Genomic DNA, 21,534 nt, shown 5'->3' with positions numbered 1-21,534 from the left:
GGACAGAGAGATGCTGGAGTATAGTGGCAAGGGCACAGGCTGAGGGTTCAAGTCCTGGCTCTGTCACTTTTACACTGTGACCACAGCAACTTAGCTTCTCTGAAGCTCAGATTTCCCATCTATAAAACGGGGCTGGTAATAGTACCTACAGGATTGCATGAAGATTACAGGAGGTGACGCATGCAAAGCACCAAGAACAGCTTCTGGAAGGTAGCAGATAATGAATAGGTGTAGTGGCGGCTGTCCTTGGAAGCATTGTGTTCAGTCAGCCTGAAGCTGAGGGGTCTGTGAGCAGTAGCATGACCTGTCAAACGGGGCTTCAGAGAGCTTACCTGGCAGGGCTAAGAAGTACAAATGGGGCACAGAACCTGGAAGCTGGGAGTTTGTTGGAGAAAAAATGAGGGAGCAGAGAAGTGGTGCCCTTTCCCAGCAAAGCTCCTCAGTATGGGGCCTCTTCCACAATTCCCAGCACTTTGGGAGGCCGAGGCAGGAGGATCACTTGAGACCAGGAGTTCAAGACCAGGCTGGGCAATATAGTGAGATCCTTGTCTCTACAAAAAATTTTAAAAATTAGCCAGGTGCAGTGGCTCATTCCTGTAGTCCCGGTGACAAGAGGCTGAGGCAGAAAGATCGCTTGAGCCCAGGAGTTCTAGGCTGCAGTGAGCTATGATCGGTGCCACTGCACTCTGGCCTGGCAGATGAAGCAAACCTCTGTCTCAAAATAAACAAACAAATAAATAAATAAATAAATAAGTCTGTTAACAAGACTGCTCTTAAGACTATGATTTAACTTTCTGCCCATGGACGCTGCTGAGGAAGCATCGTTGAAGTCTCTCTTCCCACTGCCATCATGTCTAGGTCAGAGTCTCCTAAAGAACCCAAGCAGCTGCAGAAGCTGTTCATTCATCAGAGGGTTGAGCTTTGAAACGACCCATGAGAGTCTGAGGAGCCATTTTGAGCAATGGGGAACGCTCACGGACTGTGTGGTAATGAGAGACCCAAACACCCAGCGCTCCAGGGGCGTGGGCTTTGTCACATAGGCCACTGTGGAGGAGGTGGATACAGCGATGAATGCACGGCCACACAAGGCAGGTGGAAGAGTTGCGGAACCAAAAAGAGCTGTCTCCAGAGAAGATTCTCAAAGACCAGGTGCCCACTTAACTGTGAAAAAGATCTTTGTTGGTGGCATTAAAGAAGACACTGAAGAACATCACCTAAGAGACTATTTTGAACAGTATGGGAAAATTGAAGTGATTGCAATCATGACTGACAGAGGCAGTGGCAAGAAGAGGAGCTGTGCTTTTGTAACCTTTGATGACCATGATTCTGTGGATGAGAGTGTCATTCAGAAATACCATACTGTGAACGGCCACAGCTGTGAAGTAAGGAAAGCCCTGTCGAAGCAAGAGATGGCTAGTGCTTCATCCAGCCAAAGAGGTCGAAGTGGTTCTGGAAACTTTGGGGGTGGTCATGGAGGTGGTTTGGGTGGGAATGACAACTTTGGCCGTGGAGGAAAACTTCAGTGGTTGAGGTGGCTTTGGTGGCAGCCTTGGTGGTGGTGGATATGGTGGCAGTGGGGATGGGTACAATGGATTTGGTAATGATGGAAGCAGTTTTGGAGGTGGAAGAGGAAGCTACAGTGATTTTGGCAATTACAACAATCAGTCTTCAAAGTTTGGACCCATGAAAGGAGGAAATTTTGGAGGCAGAAGCTCTGGCCCCTATGGTGGTGGAGGCCAATACTTTGCCAAACCACGAAACCAAGGTGGCCATGGTGGTTTCAGTAGCAGCAGTAGGTATGGCAGTGGCAGAAGGTTTAATCGTTCCTAGGAAACAAAGCTTAGCAGGAGAGGAGAGCCAGAGAAGTGACAGGGAAGCTACAGGTTACAACAGATTTGTGAACTCAGCCGAGCACAGTGGTGGCAGGGCCTAGCTGCTACAAAGAAGACATGTTTTAGACAATACTCATGTGTTTGGGCAAAAAACTTGAGGACTGTATTTGTGACTAATTGTATAACAGGTTAATTTAGTTTCTGTTCTGTGGAAAGTGTAAAGCATTCCAACAAAGCGTTTTAATGTAGATTTTTTTTTTTTTTGCACCCATGCTGTTGATTGCTAAATGTAATAGTCTGATCATGACTCTGAATAAATGTATCTTTTTTTTTTTTTTTTTTTTTTTACTCTGAAGCCATTCTGGTAAACTTCCCCAAAAGTGTGAAGATAGAATTCCCTCAGGGTGATGCCAGGTTCTATTTGAAATTCATTTACAACCCGCTTGGGTGGAGAAGCCATTGTCTTCAGAAACCTTGGTGTAGTTGAACTGATGGTTACTGTTGTGACCTCAAGTTCACCATTAAAAGGGGTCATGCAAGGAAAAATCATGGAATTATTGGTTATAAAGATGATTGTTGGCATATCCTATGCAATATATCTAAATTGAATAATGGTACCAGATAAAAATTATAGATGGAAATGAAGGTTGTGTATCAACCACTATCATGTGTAATCAATAAATGATTTAATTCTCTTGAATGAAAAAAAAGACTATGATTTAAAAAAAAATAAAAGTGGTCTTGGAGTGAACACAAGACCCTGAGACACTGACTCATCAACTCATAGCAGGGCCCCAGCCCCCATCTCTTTTACCCTGCTGTTAGAACATGGTCCCATCGCTGTGAGGAGGCCATCGTGACGCCCTGGTAAGGTTCATAGGCATCTGAATTAGGGCAGCAGCAGGAAAAATGGGAGAGCAGAGAAAGCCATCCCTGACATCATGGAATCGGAGCCTCGCCATCGCCTCGCCCTGCACACCAGCCTGCACTGCTCCTCTCTACCCAGGGCTTCCCTCGGGCTTGGCTTCCTCCAGCCCGGCCTTGCAGGTAGTTCCCAGTGGCAGGAATCAGGCCTAGACCTGGTTCAAGGTGGCGGTAGGTAGGGATGGGGATCTTATTTATTTCTGGATCCTTCACACTTAGCACCTGCCTTTTTCCTCCCCATGAGACTTGGTGGGTCTGTGCTAAGTGGACAGGCACGATCCCCTGCTTCACCATGGCTCTTGCTCCCAGAGCTGCGGGACTAACCATCAGGGTTAGGACAGGACATGGCACCTGCCACAACACAGCTCCCACTGTCCTCTCCAGCCCCTCCGCAGCTGGCCAAAGAGCCTGGGGAGGGCTGCCCCTGCCGTCCGGCCCTCCTCCCACTCTTCCCTCCCTCCCTGCACTGTCTCTGTCCCTTGGTTTCTCTGCAGCGCAGATGAATGGCAGTACCAGGAGGATCTCGCCTGCAACACAAAGCCGCCCGCACAGGCACAGCTGGCGCTGCGCTGTGCCCCCTCCTAACGTTGCTCCAGGAGCAAAGTGATTTCGGCTGCGGTATTCGAAACAGGCTGTCGAGTAGTAATGGCACATTAATTTTGAGCATGTGCAGAGATACAAGTGGCAATTCTGAGCTGAGATGTTTTATTTGTATAGAATTGAGGCTGTGACAGCTTCCTCCCTCCGTCACTCTTCATTCACCTTTGATGTGTGCAGCGACGTGCTGCTGTCTTCAACAGCGTGGCAACTGTGACAGGCGCCGCGAGACGTGGGGTACAGCAGGGTGGGAATGATGTCTCCGAATCATCAAGTCACGGGCCCAGAAGATGCTCTGGATATAGGTCTGTCCCAGAGCCTTGTTTTGTGGTGTGGCCCTGAAACCCAAAGGCAGAGGAAAGGGCACGCACGGTTAGCACCAGAGCAAGGGGAATCCAGAGTTTCTGACTCCCGCCCAAGTGCTTTCCCTGGCACTATTCCCCTCGCGGCACCTGTCATGCCTAGAACCCTTTTACCTGAAATGTGTCTGTAGAAAGGATGGAGCCCAGTGTGTCAGCTTTTCCTCTGGCCGGGCTGCAAATTCCAGGAAACCAGGTCCAGGGGACTGGACTGCTCTGAAGCACCTTGGGGCCTTGCTCACGGGCTGGCAGAACCACACCTGTCAGTTAACCCCCCTCTCCCCTCCCTTCTCCCCCCGCTCCCTCCCCTCCTCTCTGCCTTTAAGACAGCGTGCAGCTCCACTCCTGACGGGCAAGGCCAGGGCCCTGCTCCAAGAGCATCCACTCCTAGAGCTTCAGGGAGCCCCAGAGGTCATCCAGTCCAGCAACCTGGGAGGACACTGAGGCCCAGAGCTCTAGGGCAGTCTAAAGCCACCCAGCTGGGCTGAGATCAGAACCCAGGACTCATGCCCCCAGCCTTAGTGCCCTTCCCCCTCCCCACCCCCGGCCTTGATGGAGAAGAGGCAGCATACTCTAGGCAGGGTTCCTTGGCGCAGGGCCCGTGGGCCAACTGGCCTCAGAATCCCCTGGGAAACTGCGTAGAATTCAGATTTCTGAGGCCCATCCCACACCAAGTAGCTCAGAATCAGTGGGGTGGGAGCTCAGGAAACCGCTCCCATGTGCCACTTCCTTTGAGAACCACTGGGGCACATGTCACAAGCAGTGGTGAGGGGTATTGAACAAAATTTGTTGCCAACAATACTTAAGTACCCAATTTGAGGAATTACTTTGTGAATAGAACAGATACAATAGCGTGGCTCTCACACACTTCCATAATGATTAGCTTCCTTGGCCAGTAGAGAAAGTTATTGAGCCACAGCCAACCCTCAGGCACGCACCTGTAAATGTGTCTTACCAGTGACCTGACCCTGCATTTATGTTCAGGCCTCCCCTAATGAATATTTGCAGGGAGAAACATGAGCACACCAGCTTTGGAGACAGGCACATCTGGATTTGGATCCAAGCTCTGCCATTTACAAGCTGTTAATCCAATCCCTTGACTTCTCTCCATTTCAGTTTCCTCGTGTGTAAATTGGGCATAATGTATCCTACCCCTTAGGGTTGCTGTGATGGCTAAATTAAAACACTCTAATGCATGTGTATTGGAACAAAATTAACGGAGAGGGGTCCTCAGCTCTCCTGCTGCTGGGACCCTGGAGAGGAAGAACCACATTTCCAGGGGTCTGTGCTGAACACCGCGCAGCACCTACTGCTGAGTAAGGGCTCAATAAACAGAAGTCGCGATATTATCCCCAGTCACTGCGATCTTTTATTTTATTTATTTATTTATTTATTTTTGAGACAGAGTTTCACTTTGTTGCCCAGGCTAGAGTGAGTGCCGTGGCGTCAGCCTAGCTCACAGCAACCTCAAACTCCTGGGCTCAAGCAATCCTACTGCCTCAGCCTCCCGAATAGCTGGGACTACAGTCATGTGCCACCATGCCTGGCTAGTTTTTCTATGTATATTAGTTGTCCGATTAATTTCTTTCTATTTATAGTAGAGACGGGGTCTCGCTCTTGCTCAGGCTGGTTTCGAACTCCTGACCTCGAGCGATCCGCCCGCCTCGGCCTCCCACAGTGCTAGGATGACAGGCGTGAGCCACCGCACCCAGCCACTGCAGTCTTTTATTAATACCTTCTCTCGCCTTCCCTCCGCGGCTTTCAGCGACACTGCAGAAACTGGCATCCTCTCTCCTCTCCCCCTCTTCCACCACAGCAGTTTCCCCCAGGCCTGAATCCACTTTAGTGAGAACACGGGCAGGGCAGGGCAGGGCAGGGCAGCGGGTGGAGGCCGGCCGGCCGGGGAGAAGCTGGTCCGCAGAGGGGAGCAGGGCGCTGAGCCCAGTCACTCAGGCCTCACTACTGCAGTGCAATTCCACTCCACGGGCCGGTGCATCCCCGGCTCCTCTCTGGCATGGATGCAGAGACAGCAACTCCAGCGGCGCGTTTGGGGATTCCAGGGGTCGGCAAATTCGATTCCCAGGAAAACTCCTCTTCCTCCCATCCCCACTCCAGAGTGCGGTCGCCTCCCAATCTAAGCCACTTAATGGGCTGCTCTTTTGTGGTTTCAGGGTATTGATAGGCAAGCATTCATCAATAATAACATGCTGCGAGACACGAATTTTCTTCTTTGCTGCACATCGGCCTCATTAGGGCCTGTAGCACATGTGACATCTCTAGAGGAAACACGCCCCAGGCAGGGGCCTCTCTCAGTGTGTGAGCTCCTCATAAACAACGGGTGGAGGCCTGGGGGGGCCACTGTCCTTATTAACCTACTCCTCAATGTCACTACAGCACCGTGAAGAAACAAATTCCAAACCAGCCAAGAAAGAGAAATAATGAGAGATCTCAACATCAGATGGATACTCCTCAAAGCACTTGGGAAGAGAGAGGGAACAGTGGCCCTGTGATTGGACCAGGGGACTGAGGTGTAGACTGGTCATAGGTGAGTCCCCAGTTCTGGTTTTGGATTACAGACCTCAGAGAGGTCTTTCAAACAGTGTCTGCCCCGTCTGTTCCCCCCATTTTGCAGGCAGAGCCTTTGACTCCTGTCTGTGGCCCTCTCCCTACCTATTAGCAAAAAAGCTCATTAGCACTCGTGTTCAAGACTCACATCAAAGGTGGCTCTAGTTGCAATTATTAGGAAGCAGGTTGCCTCTAATTATCCGTGCCCTCTGGCATGGGTCTCTGGGACATGGACAATTTTTAAAACTGCAGTTTATCTAGCAATGACCAGATGACTATAGAAGGCCTATGAGGTGATTATTAATAAAAACAATTTTGGTGATGAGAGTAGCATTAAGATAGGGTTAGAGAAGGATTGGGTTTCTAATCAGTCTTGGCTTAATTTTTTAAAAAATTCCTTTGGATGTACACAGACTCATAAGTGAAGCAACTCAGGTATGTGCTTAGTAAGGGCAGGTAGCTGGACTTGGATTGAAATCTTGCAGAACCGACTTGTGCATTTATCAGGAGTGAGGCCCATCTCTTTTCTGTGTTTGCCTAGCATCCTGGGTTCACTTTTAATGGTTTTAACAAACACTCATACAGTATAGCACTCGCTAAGCACTTTTAGCAATATTTACTAACCAAATCCTCATAACAGCCAATGAGGTAGTTACTATGATTATGCCTATTTTATCAATGAGAAAACAAAGGCAGAGGGAGGCTGCGAAACTTGTCCTAGGTCACAAAGCTTGTACGTGGCAAGGCCAGAATTCACACTCAGCAATACGGTCACAGATTGTGAGCTCTTAGCCACTATGCTAAAGTACATCTACCATGGCACCTAAGGCCTTGTCACATTGTCCATTTGCAAGTCTTTCTCCCTCCCCAGCCAGTGAGCTGCGTGAGGGCTGGGGTTCAGTGCCACGTCCACAGTAGATGCTCCAGAGCTTCTGGGATTGACACACCCCATGTCCAGTCCTGCCCTGAATCCGGAAAGAATTTCCACCAGCTAGGCATTTTCTCTTGGCACCAAGAAGGGGGTTTTATGGGTTGGATTATATCTACCCTCCCACACCAAATTCATATGCTGAATTTCTAACCCTCAGTACCTTAAAATGGGACCTTACTTGAAGATAAGGTTTTTTATAAAGATAGTCAAGTTAAAACGAGGTCATTGTGGTAGGCCCTAATTAAATATGACTTGACTTTATTAAAAGGGAAAGTTTGGACACAGAGACAGCCATGCATAGAAGGAAGAGGATATGAGGAGACACAAGGAGAAGACGGCCACCTATAAGCCAAGAGAGAGACCCAGCACAGATCCTGTCCCCACAGGCGCCAGAAGGGACCTCCCCACACCTTTATTCTGGACACGGGGCTTCCAGAACTAGGTGACAGCACATTTCTGTGGTTTATGCCACCCAGTCTGTGTGGTACTTTGTTACTGCAGCCCTGGCAGACTAATAAAGTGGGCAGTGGGGTCGCAGCCCCTTGCAGGTTAGGATCAGCGGGGTTACCTGGTGATGAGGAAGGACTGAGCCCCCTGTCTTGTGCCGACCAGCCCAGCTCCTCCCTGCTGCTCCTCCAAGCACCCATCTGCAGGCTCAGCCCAATCCTGTCCTGGGCAGAGGGGCCCAGGGCCTCCTGAGCTGCCCCAGCAGCGGTGCTGCTGCTGCTCTTGCCCTGGCCACGTGCCTCAGTCTCAGGCACTAGACTCTCAGCACACGTGTTGCCCCACAAAGAGCACCAGTGTCTATGTCAGACCACCCAGGCTCCACCCCAGGGCTGGCACTTCCTACCTGCACCAGCATGGGGCGAGCTTTCCAACCAGCCTGAGCCTAAATTGCTTATCTGAAAAATGAGCATAAGCCTACTTTCTTGTAACAGCCAGGTGCTGGTTTTTGACTGCCCATTCCTATCAGGACTTTGGTTTCTTTGAGGGGGAATCTCTTCTTTCCTGTTGGATACATTTTTGACAGGATTGTAAACAGAGGTGACCAGTCCTCCTCCTGCTAAGGGTGGCATGGACCCCAAGTTAGGCCAATCGGACTCTCGTCTCTTAGACTCTGAATCTGGAATCAAGTGACACATGGATGGAAACGACCAACAGATGGAGCGTGCTGAGGCCGGCCTGTTCCCGTTTGCCTTGTCTAAGCCATCTGGATGTTAGGACTTTGCGTCTGCTTCCTCGCCCTGTCCAGTAATCACCTCTGGACCCTGACCCAGCCTCCTCCGCATTGGACCTGTTTGGTCTGGTTAGGCCAGGCACCTTGGACTCCAGTGGACTTGTTCCATTTTCTATCTGTACAAGCACCCCCAGGAGTGGGTCCCCTGTCCCCGCCTGCTCTTGCTCCAGATCTCCTGTACCCAGCACCTTGTTTTCTAGGCCCTCCCTGTCCTCTCTTCCAGAAAGAGTGTCCTGCTGTGTTCTCTGCATTCAGGGCTACACCCTTGCAGGGGCTGTGGGGGCTAGAGGAGAGGCTGAGCAGGGGAAACTGTTGGTGCCACTTTTTCCTGCCCTATATATTCATGGAAAACATAAGTTAAAAGATAAAAAAGCTTCCCTATTTAAATGAAAAAAATTTAAAACCATCATTTTAGACCTTTCTGCAACCGTCAGTTTATTTCTCTATCCCTCTAGCATTTGAGCATCTCAGTTTGTTCAGAAGTCAGTTATCCATGTACTTAATATTTCCTTAGTGCCTGCCCTGTGCCAGGCACTGTGCTGGGCATGCTCAGGAGCTAGTGAAATTTGAAACTCAAATAGAAACTCAAATTTGGAGTACACACAGATCACCCAGGGACCTTTGCAAAATGCAGATGTTGATTCTGTAGATCTGAGCGAGGGCCTGAAATCCTGTATTCCTAACAAGCTGTTAGATGATGCTGTTGCATGGTTTTCTAGTATACATTCTCAAATGGAGTCAGGAGCCCCGGGCTCCCTTTGCACCTGCTTTAAAAAAATCCCAATGCGTAGGCCATCATGACATCAGAATCTCTCCTGGAGGGACCCAAGCATCTATAGTTTTTATATATTCCTAATGATTCCAATGTGCAGCCAAGATTAAGAACCATTGACCTATAGAGAAAGACAGACCATCTTAGTTTTCTGAGGATGGAGTAACAAGTTGCCACAAACTTGTTTACTTAAAATGACACAAATTTATTACTTTATAATTCTGGAGATCAGAAGTTCGAATGGGTCTCTCTAATTCAATCTCACTAAAATCAAAGTGTTGGCAGGGCTGCATTCCTTGCTGGAGGCTCTAAGGGAGAGTCCATTCTCTTGCCTTTTGCAGCTTCTAGGAGCTGCCACTTCCTTGGCTCGTGGCCACTTCCATCGAGTCTGAAGGAGTCTTTCTCACATTGCATCACTCGGACTCTCCTGAATTTCCTTTGGATTTATAAGGACTGTGGCTATTACATTTGCCCACCCAGATAATTCAGCATATTCTCCCCACCTGAAGGGCTGCCGATTAGTAATGTAGCAGAGCTTATTTCCATTCTGGGGATTAGGGCACTGACAAGTTTGGTGGGGGGCTCTTCTGCCTGCCACACGCTGAGTAAGTAGTGCAATGTGGTTCTGCCTTGAAGAAGATATGCACAGGTGGTGTGGTTCTTGCCCAACCCTGGAAAAGGGAGAAGAGGAGAGCTCAGGAAGGACTTTCTGGAGAATATGCAATGACTGCATACTGGCTCTAGAGAGCTGGTTGTCAATATCAAGGAATGCTATCCAAAACAATCATTTGTGGCTTCAAATCATCCATGGAAGGAAGATTTATACATGGAAACTGTCAAATGTGACAAATCAGGGTTTTTCCCCTTTCCCAGAGAGCCAGTTGTTAAACATTTACCAGCACGCCACTGATGAGGTACCCCCAGACCTGAGTCTTAGAAGAGTGGGCATTAGCCAGGCCGATAAGGCACTCACTTTTAAAGTATGTCTGCTAGCACCAAACACAGTGTAAGCGCCCACTGGAAAAGCTCCAAATTTCAATGTGTCTGACCTTAATGTGCAAGTGAATTACCTGGAGATCTTGTGAAAATGTGGGTCTGATTCAGGAGGTCTGGGGCAGGGCCGGAGAATCTGCTTTTCTAACAAACTCCCAGGTGATGCCCAAGATGTTGGTCCAAAAACACACCTTGAGTAGCAAGGCTCTAGAGCACTGATCTCTAAAAGTGCTAATGAAACAATCCCTTTGGCTCAAGAGAAGAAGATGCTGGAATTCCTATTTACTATATTTTATCTACTGAAGATGCCACTGATTACCATTATTTTATGTACATTAGGAAAATTCTTTTTTTAAATTTATTTTATTTTATTTTATCATATTATGGGGGTACAAATATTGTTAGGGTTACATAAATTGCCGCTGCCATTCCTCCCCCAACCCCCTGCCTTACCAAAAGATCAAGCGTGTCCTACCCCCAGGTGGTGCACATCGCACCTATTTTGTAAGCATAAATTCTTCCCCTCCTCCCCCCTCCCATCTGCCCACCACCCAATAAAAGTTTGTTTGTTTGTTCTTTTTTTGACCTTTGGGTTACATTGTATGTCTTTGCCTTTCCCTAGGAAGGGTTAGAGCTTTAAAAGCTACCAATTAAACTATGACATGCTATGATTATAAGATGCATCCTAATTTCAGAGATATTAAAATCTGAAAATGAATTTTCTTCAAATCAATAAAATGCAATATTTTAATTTTATAATTTTTAAAAATAAGAAAGAAATTACACTTACCAATATTTAATATATGGGCTGACACTGGAGCCTTTATTTGGTCCATGTGTTGGGTGGTTCTGAACCATGTATGCTTCAGAGAGACACAGAGACAAAAGTGGGAGTCCCACACCCAAAAGGGTGAACATGATGCCCTCGCTTGTCAGTGCACTTTTTTTGTATTCTCATAATTTTTAATTTTTATTGCGTTAGAGATTATGTAATCTAGCTTTAACTACGCTAGTCCTCATAAAATAGACAAACGGCTTAAAAGCATCTCTGGGGTTTGAAGTTAACACTAATAATAATAAGCCTGAGTGAACAATAAGAAAGAGGTAGAACTGACATTTCTACCCCGAGACAAGTTTCGCAGTTATTTTATTATGCCATAAAACAATGATGATCTAATCAGATCTGACAAGACATTGGCCAAAAAAAAAAAAAATAGAAATTATCAGAAACACTTTTTGAAATGTGAATTCACATTTATTCTTATTGGGAATGAATGTCACTCTAAGGACCTTGAGGTATAAGTTAATTATGGTAGTGTGTGTATGTGATTTATAAATAAATAAACACATACACTTAGGGGGAACAGGTCTACTCATTGCATTTACCTGGGGGGCCCATGCTGATGGAGTTGCCACCAGTTTGTTCCAGAGGCTCTCACACCAGCAATTAAATGCTTTAGTGTAAAAGTGTCACACATTTCTTTTAATCACAACTCATTGCCCCAAACTACCCCGATGGGCCCAAACATACAGAGAACAGGCACTGCCATCCTAGCAAACAGGTCCTCTTCCTCCACCAGTCATTCTGTCTTCTGCCCATTTGGGATCATGATCATTGCAAAACACTGACAACTCTTGATTCTCCGTGCCAGAGGAAGCTGCCCAGACAAGCCTGTTTAGCTCAGAAAAATTCTGTCTGGGCTATGAAATGCATTTGAATATGAAGATTTCTAATATTCAGAGAAATTTCAAAGTTTCTGAACAGGTGACAAAGCAAAACTATGAAGAAATAACCTGCAAGCACTTGACAAACAGCCTACCTCTCCAAGTCAGCCCTATTCTGTGCTAGGAAATGCAACGTCCTCTGTTAGCCTTATGCCAAGAACTGAGCTAGGGAGATGTTTTCTCACCCTTCCCTTCCTGGCTGCAGTGGGCATGAAGGGTCAACAAAGTTGGCCACAATGGCACTGAAGGATGGATTCCCTCAGTAGAGAGGATTATGCCTAGGAGAACCTGAAACATGAGAACTCGAAAGCAAGCCTTATTCAGAAAAAAATCTCAGTGTACATCATCCATCCGAAGAGAATGCAGAGTTACAGGGAATACTTTCCTCTTACAAAGGTTATACATACACTCTGATTTTTAAAAAGATCACTTAGTGGTATAATAAGTGCCATAGGAGAAATAGCTTCTTGGTGACTCCATAGGAATATGTCAGAGCTGAGTCTTGCACGAAGCAAACTTCATTCACATTTACCATTGAATAAATGAGTGGAAAACAAAAGGCAGTGTTTAATTAGGATGTAATTATTCATCTGTAGTGGGCTCCCAGCACCACGTCCTGTTTTCATTAGAGGAACATCCTCTCTTCATTAGCAGTGGGATGTGTCCCAATTTTACCTGCCTGGGGGCCAGCGAAGGATCAGCAGTGATGGGAAATCTCCCCCGTGTGTCCCAGAGAGGAGACAGCAGGATGGGCAAGGACAGGTGGGTTCTTGGAGGATTTACTATGAGGCTATGGGGGGTAGCCTCTGCACAGATGAGCAAGGGAGTCATTGCTGTGAGGAGTTTTGCTGTATGTACTCAAATGTGGCCAGTTTGGCCTATTCAATTAGTAGCACAGCTGGGATTTAAAAAAATTTTTAAATCTAATATGAAACTTTTTCAGGACTCAGCAACCTCCTCTTAAAAGTCCTCCTGGAAACTCCCAAGGCTGTGTTAAGTATCTCACGTCTGTGCGTGCTGTGTCCTTATATTCATTATAGCACTGTCATTAGAATAGCATAATTGTGTAAACGCAATTACTCACCTGCTCTCTGCCCTAGACCCTGAGCTCCCTGAGAATGGAGACTGTCTTGTTCAGTGCCATACCCCTGCTGTGTACAACATGTAACACATACTCGTCTATATATATATATATATATTTTTTTTTTTTTTTTTTTTTTTTTGAGACAGAGTCTCACTCTGTCGCCTGGACTAGCGTGCCATGGCATCAGCCTAGCTCACAGCAACCTCAAACTCCGGGGCTCAAGCAATCCTCCTGCCTCAGCCTCCCGAGTAGCTGGGACTACAGGCATAAGCCACCATGCCTGGCTATATACTTAGTATATTTGATTGAAAGGATGAGTGGATTGGCTAACTCATTTCAAGCCCTCAATTGAAAACCTTTTGAAATACCATGGAGGTCTTAGCGCTGAGCTGCGTAGACTTTGTCTACAGCAGGGATTCTCAACCTGGAGCCCATGCACCCTGTGGTGGGGGTGCAGTTCATACATGGGATTGGGAAGTTTGATGAAATTGAATATGGTATTTTACGTGCATGTTCATTTTTCTGGAGAGGGCACCCATAGGTTTTATCAGCCTTTCAAAATGATCCATGATCCCCCAAAAGCATAAGAAATTCATACACTTGTGTAATGTTTAGTCTTGGCCCTAGTGGAGGAGAGGGAATGGGAGTGAGTTCTGGTTTTGTAGGGTGGCACCAGCCATCTGCTGGCATTACTGAGAGGTGTACAGTCACTTCTAGTCCCTCAGCCTCTGCAGATTATGTGTCACTCTGCTCAATGTGTCCTAAACACGTGTGATAAAAGTAAGTCTGAATTTGAGTAGCAGTGTTGGAGTCCTATCATTCTCTATATTCAAAGGCTGATTTGGCCGCAGAAGAGATGTCTGAAAGCAGCGATCCCAAGGAGAAGCAGTCAGGGGTGTGGAGCCCAAGGCAGACAGGAAAGTTGTCTTGTGATACATGAGGAATCATGTACAGGAGGCTCTGGAGGGTAGAACTGGGATCAACAGATGAATGCTTCAGGGAGTCAATTTCTACTCTTACAGAGAAAGTGTAGAAATTAAACTGCTTAAAAATGGAATGGTCTATCTTAGGAGGTAGTGAGTTCCTTGTCACTAGGGAAATTCAAGCAAAGGCTGAATGAACAAATACCAGGGATGTAGTATGGGTAACAATTCTAAGGTTTTGAGTTTTCAGTTTCTGCTTCTCAAGCAATTCAGTTCATTTTGAAAGGCATTTCACTTTTCTTAATTTGGTTCCTGTAAGAGATCCCTTTCACCAACCTCACCCATGGATTCTAAGCTTTTGTCTCCAAGTCGAAGTCAAGGGCTTGTGTAGGCAAGCTGACTCAAAACAAGCTGATGAGATTCTGAGCAAAATCCCTCTGGATAATGTAGTGAAATATATTCTTCTAAAACATAAAACAGATAAACAAAATAGCTTTTATTCTCTGTTTTCTTGAACACGCTAGAAGCAACCACTCTTGAAGATTGAGCTGTCGGAGTCAAAGGCTCTGAAATTAATGGAATGCAATTTTCTGCCATTTATGATAAATTTCTGGCCTTTTTATGCATATGAAAGTCAAGCATGAAGAGAAGCAAAACTACCAAACAGGAGGATATTTTGACAGGCTTCCCCCAGCCATCCCCCTCTATTGTCTTTTTCTGATCACAGCTTTTTGTTTTGTACTGAATAACAATATAATAAAAAAACAAGAACAAGTGAGAGAGAAAACCAATGATGTAATTTTAATGTTCAGCCAACAATGCAAACAGAATAAAAATGTTCTTCGATCTGAGACAAAGGAAGAAGAATTTGGTTAAGGGCAAAAAAAAGAAATTATAGCACTTTACAGAAAGCAGGTATTGGGAACACTGCAACTTTTCTGAGCTGCACAAAGGGATTCAATCATCTAGAATGTTATTTTCAGTTCTCATACATCATTAGGCAATGTCGACAAACAATTCCTGTTCAGATCCTTGTGTCTTGGAGGCTTTGTTCAGCAATGTTCCTCTTTCAGACTTGGAGCCTAGTCCCTTGGAATCCTGATCTTTTCCGTTCTTGCTTCAAGCATGTCATGCTTTAGAACTTGCCTTTGCACCTCCTTTTCCCTGTGCCTGGGACGTCTGGTGCCCATGGCCATCTCGTTCAGACCACCCGAACTAAAACAGCCCCACTCCAACTCCCAACGCTCAGACACCGTCCATAACATCACGTTTTCATTTTTTCATAGCACTTCTCATTATCTGATATTATGTGGCATCTTTACTTATTTCTTTCCTCAGTTGAAATATAATCTCTATAAAAATCAGAGTTCTTGTCTGTCTGGTTCATAGCTCACCCCCGACACAAGGAATCAGACACCATGTGCACCCCCCTGGGCCTGGACAGAGCTGGGGTCAGAGCTCTCACTCCCCTTTGCCACTTTCTGACTGTTTTTTCCTCCTGTCCCCTAGGATTCTTCAACTGCTTTGAAGCACAGGCTATCAGATGAGACCACCCAGTATCCTCCCTATTTGCAATTACCTACTGTGCTCTGAAACATTCCCCCACTCGGTGAGTACTTCACCACTTCGTCTACTCATCATGAATCTTGGTGACTTCCATGACCATATAACCCCTGGGCTGCTTATTGCCCCAGTCCTCTCCTCCTCCTCCTCAGCCTCCCGCTCCCATTCATCATCACCTACCATGTCATTTTGTCCATAATCAGGACCTCCGAAATCTGTCACCCCTTCCCTGCCCTGTCCCTGCTCACACCCGCCTCCCTCCTCCACAGTTCAGACTCCCACAGCCATCAATACAACCACCGCCTTGCACCATTATAATCAACTGTCTTGCCCCTGCTTCATTCTTGCTATTTGCCTGGCAAAATTCCAATTCTGATTAAATCCAACTCTCTGCCTACTCTTCACCTGCAATCATGGCTGGAAAAAATACACACCCGGATTGATTTGTCTCATTTTAGATTCATGACCACAAACCTCTAGTGAGCACTCGATGCTGCCGGGCAGCGCTCCTACATTCACGAAGTTAATTCACTCTCCTACTCTGCAAGAGGACTGGGCTGTTGCTGGCTTTCTCCTCTCTCCTTAAAGCTCCCTGTACTCGTGATGCCCCCCTCATTCTCAGCTGATGACCGAACATGCTATTTCACTGAGAAAACAGAAATTCTCACTGCCATGCCCATCACCCTGCCTGCCCAGGGAGTCCATAGAGTCCTCTTCCTCCTGTTCCCAGGATGCAGTGTCCACGCCTCCGTCAAAGGCCAAACTTGGCAATGGATCTTTCCCCTCCCCTAATCCAGGTCATCGCTCCTGCACTAACTCCCCTTTGTTTCCTCCCTAGCAGATCATCCTTATCAGCACACAAACACACTGTAATATCTCTCCTCTTAAAAATAAAGTTATCCCTTGGCCCCATAATCCTCTCCAGAAACCACCTCATTTCTCTGTGCCCCTTTATAGCAAAACTTGAAAAACTTGACCCTATACTTGTCATCTCCACAATCTCACCTACTGTTCTCTCTGGCGTGCTCTCCAACCACATTTTTCTCCCAACCCCTCCCTGAGCCATTGTCAAGGTGTTATGTTGCCAGGGATCTACAGTTGCCAAATCCAGTGGTTAGCCCTCAGGTCTCCTATTACCGGACCTCTTCGCTGCCTTTGACGCGGTTGATCCTTCCTGGTTTCCAGGGCACCAGCTCTCCTCTTTCCCATCTCACCGGCTGCTCCTTCTCAGTTTCCTTGTGGACCCTCCTTCCCACCATCTAAACTGCGTGGGCCTCAGGGCTCAGTTTCTAGACCCTCTCATCTCTCTCCTTCCTTCTCTCCATGTGTCCTAATTCTTTTGGGCCACTATAACAAAACACCATAAACCAGGCAGCTTACAAAGAACAAACATTTGCTTCTCACGGTTCTGGAGGCTGGAAGTCCAAGATCAAGGTGCTGGTAGATTTGGCATCTGTTGAGGGCCTGTTCCTCATAGATAGAACCTTCTCATTGCATCCTCCCATGGTAAACAGGGCTAGCTCTCTGGGGCCTCTTTTACAACAGCACTAATCCCATGCATGAGATCAAAGCCCTCATGACCTAATCACTCCTCTAGGGCCCCTACCTTCTAATACCATCACCTTGGGTTTTAGGATTGCAACCTATGAATTTGGTTGGGGAGGGAAGACAAATATTTAGCCCATAGTACCCTGGATGACCTCTTAAAGGCTCACAGCTTTACAGATCATCTCCCAGATTCTTATCCTCAGCCCTGACCTCTGTCCTTAACTCCAAACTTGAATATTCAACTGCTTCTTTATATCTCTGTGTGGAAGTCTAGCAGACATCTCACTCTTGACAATGCAGACTGAATGCATGATTTCCATGCCACCCTCACCCCCACCAAAACTGCTCTTGCCCAGGAATTGCTAGCTCAATACATGGTACCACAATTCATCCAGTTTCTCAGCTCAAAACCCTGCAAGTCATAGCTGACTCCCGCCTTTCACATCTAATCCACCTGCAAATTCTTTTCAGGTATACCTTTAAAATAGGTCCCAAATCCAACTAAGTCTCACCCCTTCCACCACCACGTCCAAGTCCAAGCCCCCATCATCTCTGCCGTGGGAATTGCAGCAGTCTCCCAGCTGGTCTCTCCACTTCCACCCTTTCCTGATACGATGTTCTCCACTCATGAAAATGATCCTTTAAAATGCAAATCAGATCAGGCAAACTCGTGCTCAAAACTTTCCCAGAGCTTTGCATCACTTTTAGGATAAAATCTTAAGTCCTCACTGCGGTCTACAGGCTCCACATCAGCTCTGGCCCGTAGAGCTTTCTGCAGTGAAGGGTCCTGTATCTGGGCTGTCTAATACTGTAGCCACTGGCCACAAGCGGCTATTGAGCATTAGAAATGAGACTACAGCAAGTGAGAAACTGATTTTAAAATTTCATGCTATTCTAATTAATTTACATCTAATAGCCACATGTGGCTGGTGACCGCCATGCTGGGCAGCACAGCCCACACAGCCTCCGGTCCCTTCTCCCTCTCGCTCGCTCAAGCCACGTTGGCCTTCCTGATGCTCCTGGAGCCTTTTAAGCACGTTCTCACCTCATGGCTTTGCACTTGTTCTTCTCTTTTTCTAGAAATTATTTCCTCTAGATATTCAAATGTCTCGCACCCTCATTTCATTCTGGTCAGAGGTCATCTTTTCATAAACATTTTTCTGATTACTCTACCAATAAAGGCATCACCTGTTTCTCTCCTTTCCCTTGCTAGTTATTGCTAGCTGACATAATATTACACACTTGTGTATTTGTTCACCCTCCACCTCCACCATTATTTTATAAGCTTCATGAGGGCGAGGAGTCTGCTTTTGCTCTTTTGTCTGCGTGTCCTGTGTTTTGTTGGTGATTTAGTCATTAGTTGAATGAATTAATTCATGAGACAGGCTCTTGCCAAGAGTAGGCACCTTTGCAAAGTATTATGGGGACACAAAAGCAATCTAGGGCAGGGATGGTTGTCCAGAAGTTCACAAGAGAAGACTGGACATTGGCAACAAGAATTCACGAAAGAGCCTGTGTGAGGGCGAGGGGCTCAGTGCCAGGCGTGTGCGTGCGAGGCCGGGTGGTCTTTGAGGGTGGTGTGGGTGAGCAGGTCTGCAAGGTTGACTTGGAGAACCGGAAGTGATGAAAGAGAAGACTTTCTGAAGAAGAGTGTGAGAGGGACGTGATTGGCTGAGGAGATTCAAGCAGGGTCCCAGGCCAGGAGAACACCTTGAGCAAGGACCTGGAGGCCCCCGACTGAACAGGAAGCCTTCGTCTCTGTCCTCACATGAGGCCCCCACAAACTGACGCCCGTCTTCCCCTGGCCCAGCCTGTCTGGGACAGACCTCTCGGACTTCTCACCCTCCAAGGCCACTCTTATGACATTCTGACCTGTTCATAATAACATTTGACAAATTAGGCAGTATTTGTTTAAAGCTTCATTCTGTTGCCTGTGTCCTCTACCATTCCCATCACATTTAATTTAAAATCACTCATGAGGAGGAGCAGGGAGCCCCTTGGGGGCTTGGATCTAAGCTGTTTTCTCCAATTCAGCTTCACCTGTACCACAGCAGATATTTGATCTCTCTTTGATTTCTGGGCTGTTTCTGCTTCAGAATCTGCAGATGTGACTCATTGGCCCCCTCAGAAACCTGAACACCTCCAGAATCAGTTTAAATTGTCACCATTTCTGAAGCCTTCCTCAGCTCTCAGCAGACTCAGGGGCTTCCTCCCCTGGCTCCTGCAGCAATTTGTACACATTTGACAACGGGCTTAAGAGACTGCCTTTGGACTCTCATGGTACCAGACAGCCAGCTCCTGGAACATCTGGCCTGTCTGTCCCTTGTCTGTTCTCCCAGCTCTCAGCTCAGAACAGGTGCCCAATAAGCATTCAATAAATCCTACAACAGAACAGACAGCCACGGTTTCTGAGACAAGGGCAACATAAAGGCTCTGGCAGAACCCCAAGCCCAATTTTGTAGTAATTATGAGATTTCTATCCCAAAGGACGGAGATTATAAAACACCACAGGGATATCTCTGTACCCGAGGCTCCAAGGCACACCCCCAAGAAGTCCAAGTTTAAAACAGAATTTTCTGGGGCCACAGTCTTGTCTTGGAAAAACCTCATGTCCCCATTTCCACCCCTATACTAGTGACTGCCTACACCTGGCTTTTGCCCAGGTCATTCCACTGGGTCATCAACCTTGGATGGTGAAAGTCAAAAGCTCCTATTAAAAACCAACCACTCTGGATCCTAATCAAAATATGACAATTATAAAAAGACATTTTCAGACAACTGGGTAATCTGAGTATGGAAAGGGTAATATTAGAGAATTATTATTTTATTAGTTTTGTTAGGGGTGATAAGTACTTGTAAGTAGGTAAGGGCATATATATTTTGAGTTATATATACACATTTAAAGTTTTTATCAAAAATGCATACAGAAGAATTGACAAGTGAAATGATATAATATCTGGAATTTGCTTTAAGGTATTTTAGGAAAATAAAGGGATGGAGGCAAGAGATGAAACAAGATTGGGAGAACAATGAGAATTTTTGAGTCTAGGTAACAGGATGTGAGATTTCACTTTATTATCCTCTCTACTTTTGTACATGTTTGAAAATTTTTATCTAAAAATAAGTAAACTCCTTGGTCTCTCCCCTCTTGAGCTGTAAGCTAACAGTATCCTCTCAGGCCCCGAAGGTTCCCCTTCGTGAAGTGTCCTGTGTTTTTTTGCTGTTGTTTTTTTGTCTAAATGCATTTGTTTCTGTGCATCAGTTCAATAAGAATCCACAGATCTATTTAGTGTGACAGCTTTATTAAAAACCCTCAGATTCAACTTTTAGAAAATGAGCTAGTGATGATGACAACTAGCTTAAAAGAAAAATCAGGTGGTGCTGCAAAGGTCAAAGAGATTAGGAGAGCCCCACGGGGCCCTGCCCCTACACTAGGGCATGACCTGCATCACAGGGAGAGAATTTTCCTGCCACAGAAATAGCCTCATGGACCAGGGGGGATGAAAGCAGAAGCTCCAGGCCTGGGCTTTGCTGGCTGTGAGCAGAATTTGCCCCCCGGGGCCTAGTGCCAGACAAGACCACCCCACAGCAGGGGTAATTAAGCCAGGAAAGGTCACCAATTCATAATTTATGTCTAAAGACTCAATTTAACCATCAGCCCCTCCTCTCCTACTAGTGCCCACCTCAGCTTCAAAGGGAAATGGGCGTCTTCCAGGCCAGTAAAGACACCTGTTTACCTTACATAGAGGCAGCCCGCACTCTGGAACTGAGGCCATTTCTGTTGTGCGGCATGACTGTCCTCATGTGGTTAAGGTGTTCAGCTGGTGATCTGTAATAGAGGACTTTATCAGTGTCGTACTCTTGCCCTCACCCTTCCCTCTTGCTTGAGCCACTCAGCCACACACCGCACCTCCAACGTCCCATACAGGCAAGCGCTGAACACCCACAAGTGCCTGTGGCAGTTGCCCTAGGACTTGATCTGCTCTGTGTTGGACCCCTCGAGTACCTGCCTCTGACACTCTGGGTCTGCAACTGGGACCTCTGCTCCTGCCTCTGGTCGGTGGCCCTTAGCTGTGTGTCTTTGGTATCGCACAAGTGACCGCTGGGCTGCTGCCATGGTGCTTGCGGTAAATGAGCCTCATCCCTGCTGCTCAGCTGGTACCTCTGAGAATCCGGCTCCAGCCCCACCCTACGGGGCCAGGACCCAGGTGAGGCGCCCGTGATGTGGCCACCTGTTCTTTTTGGCTCGAGTTTGGCGACTCTTAGATATCCAAAAATTATTTACATGATCTATAATTCCTTCTTTAGCCATCCTTGAGGTTCTTTTTCAATTGCCGGCCTGTGAGTGCATGGAAGGAGAACCAAGGAAGAGGACTTTTGTCTTCACTTGGAGGGGAGCGGTAAGAGGTAGGGCAGCTGCCCTGAAAGCAGAACAGGGAGGTAGCGACAGGAACCAGCACCAGCTCCCAGGAAACAAACTG

The 21,534-nt window shown here is 46.8% G+C and overlaps 1 pseudogene; it reads left to right on the top strand.

The window, feature by feature from the left end:
* The first annotated feature begins 850 nt into the window (after positions 1 to 850).
* On the top strand, positions 851 to 1,830 carry LOC105878782 (heterogeneous nuclear ribonucleoprotein A1 pseudogene; annotated as a pseudogene).
* Positions 1,831 to 21,534: the final 19,704 nt, after the last annotated feature.

This window comes from Microcebus murinus, chromosome 2 (assembly GCF_040939455.1).
Source record: "Microcebus murinus isolate Inina chromosome 2, M.murinus_Inina_mat1.0, whole genome shotgun sequence".
Taxonomy (NCBI): domain Eukaryota; kingdom Metazoa; phylum Chordata; class Mammalia; order Primates; family Cheirogaleidae; genus Microcebus; species Microcebus murinus.
Note: the sequence above shows the minus strand (reverse complement) of the source record. Positions and strands in the feature narration are given on the sequence as shown.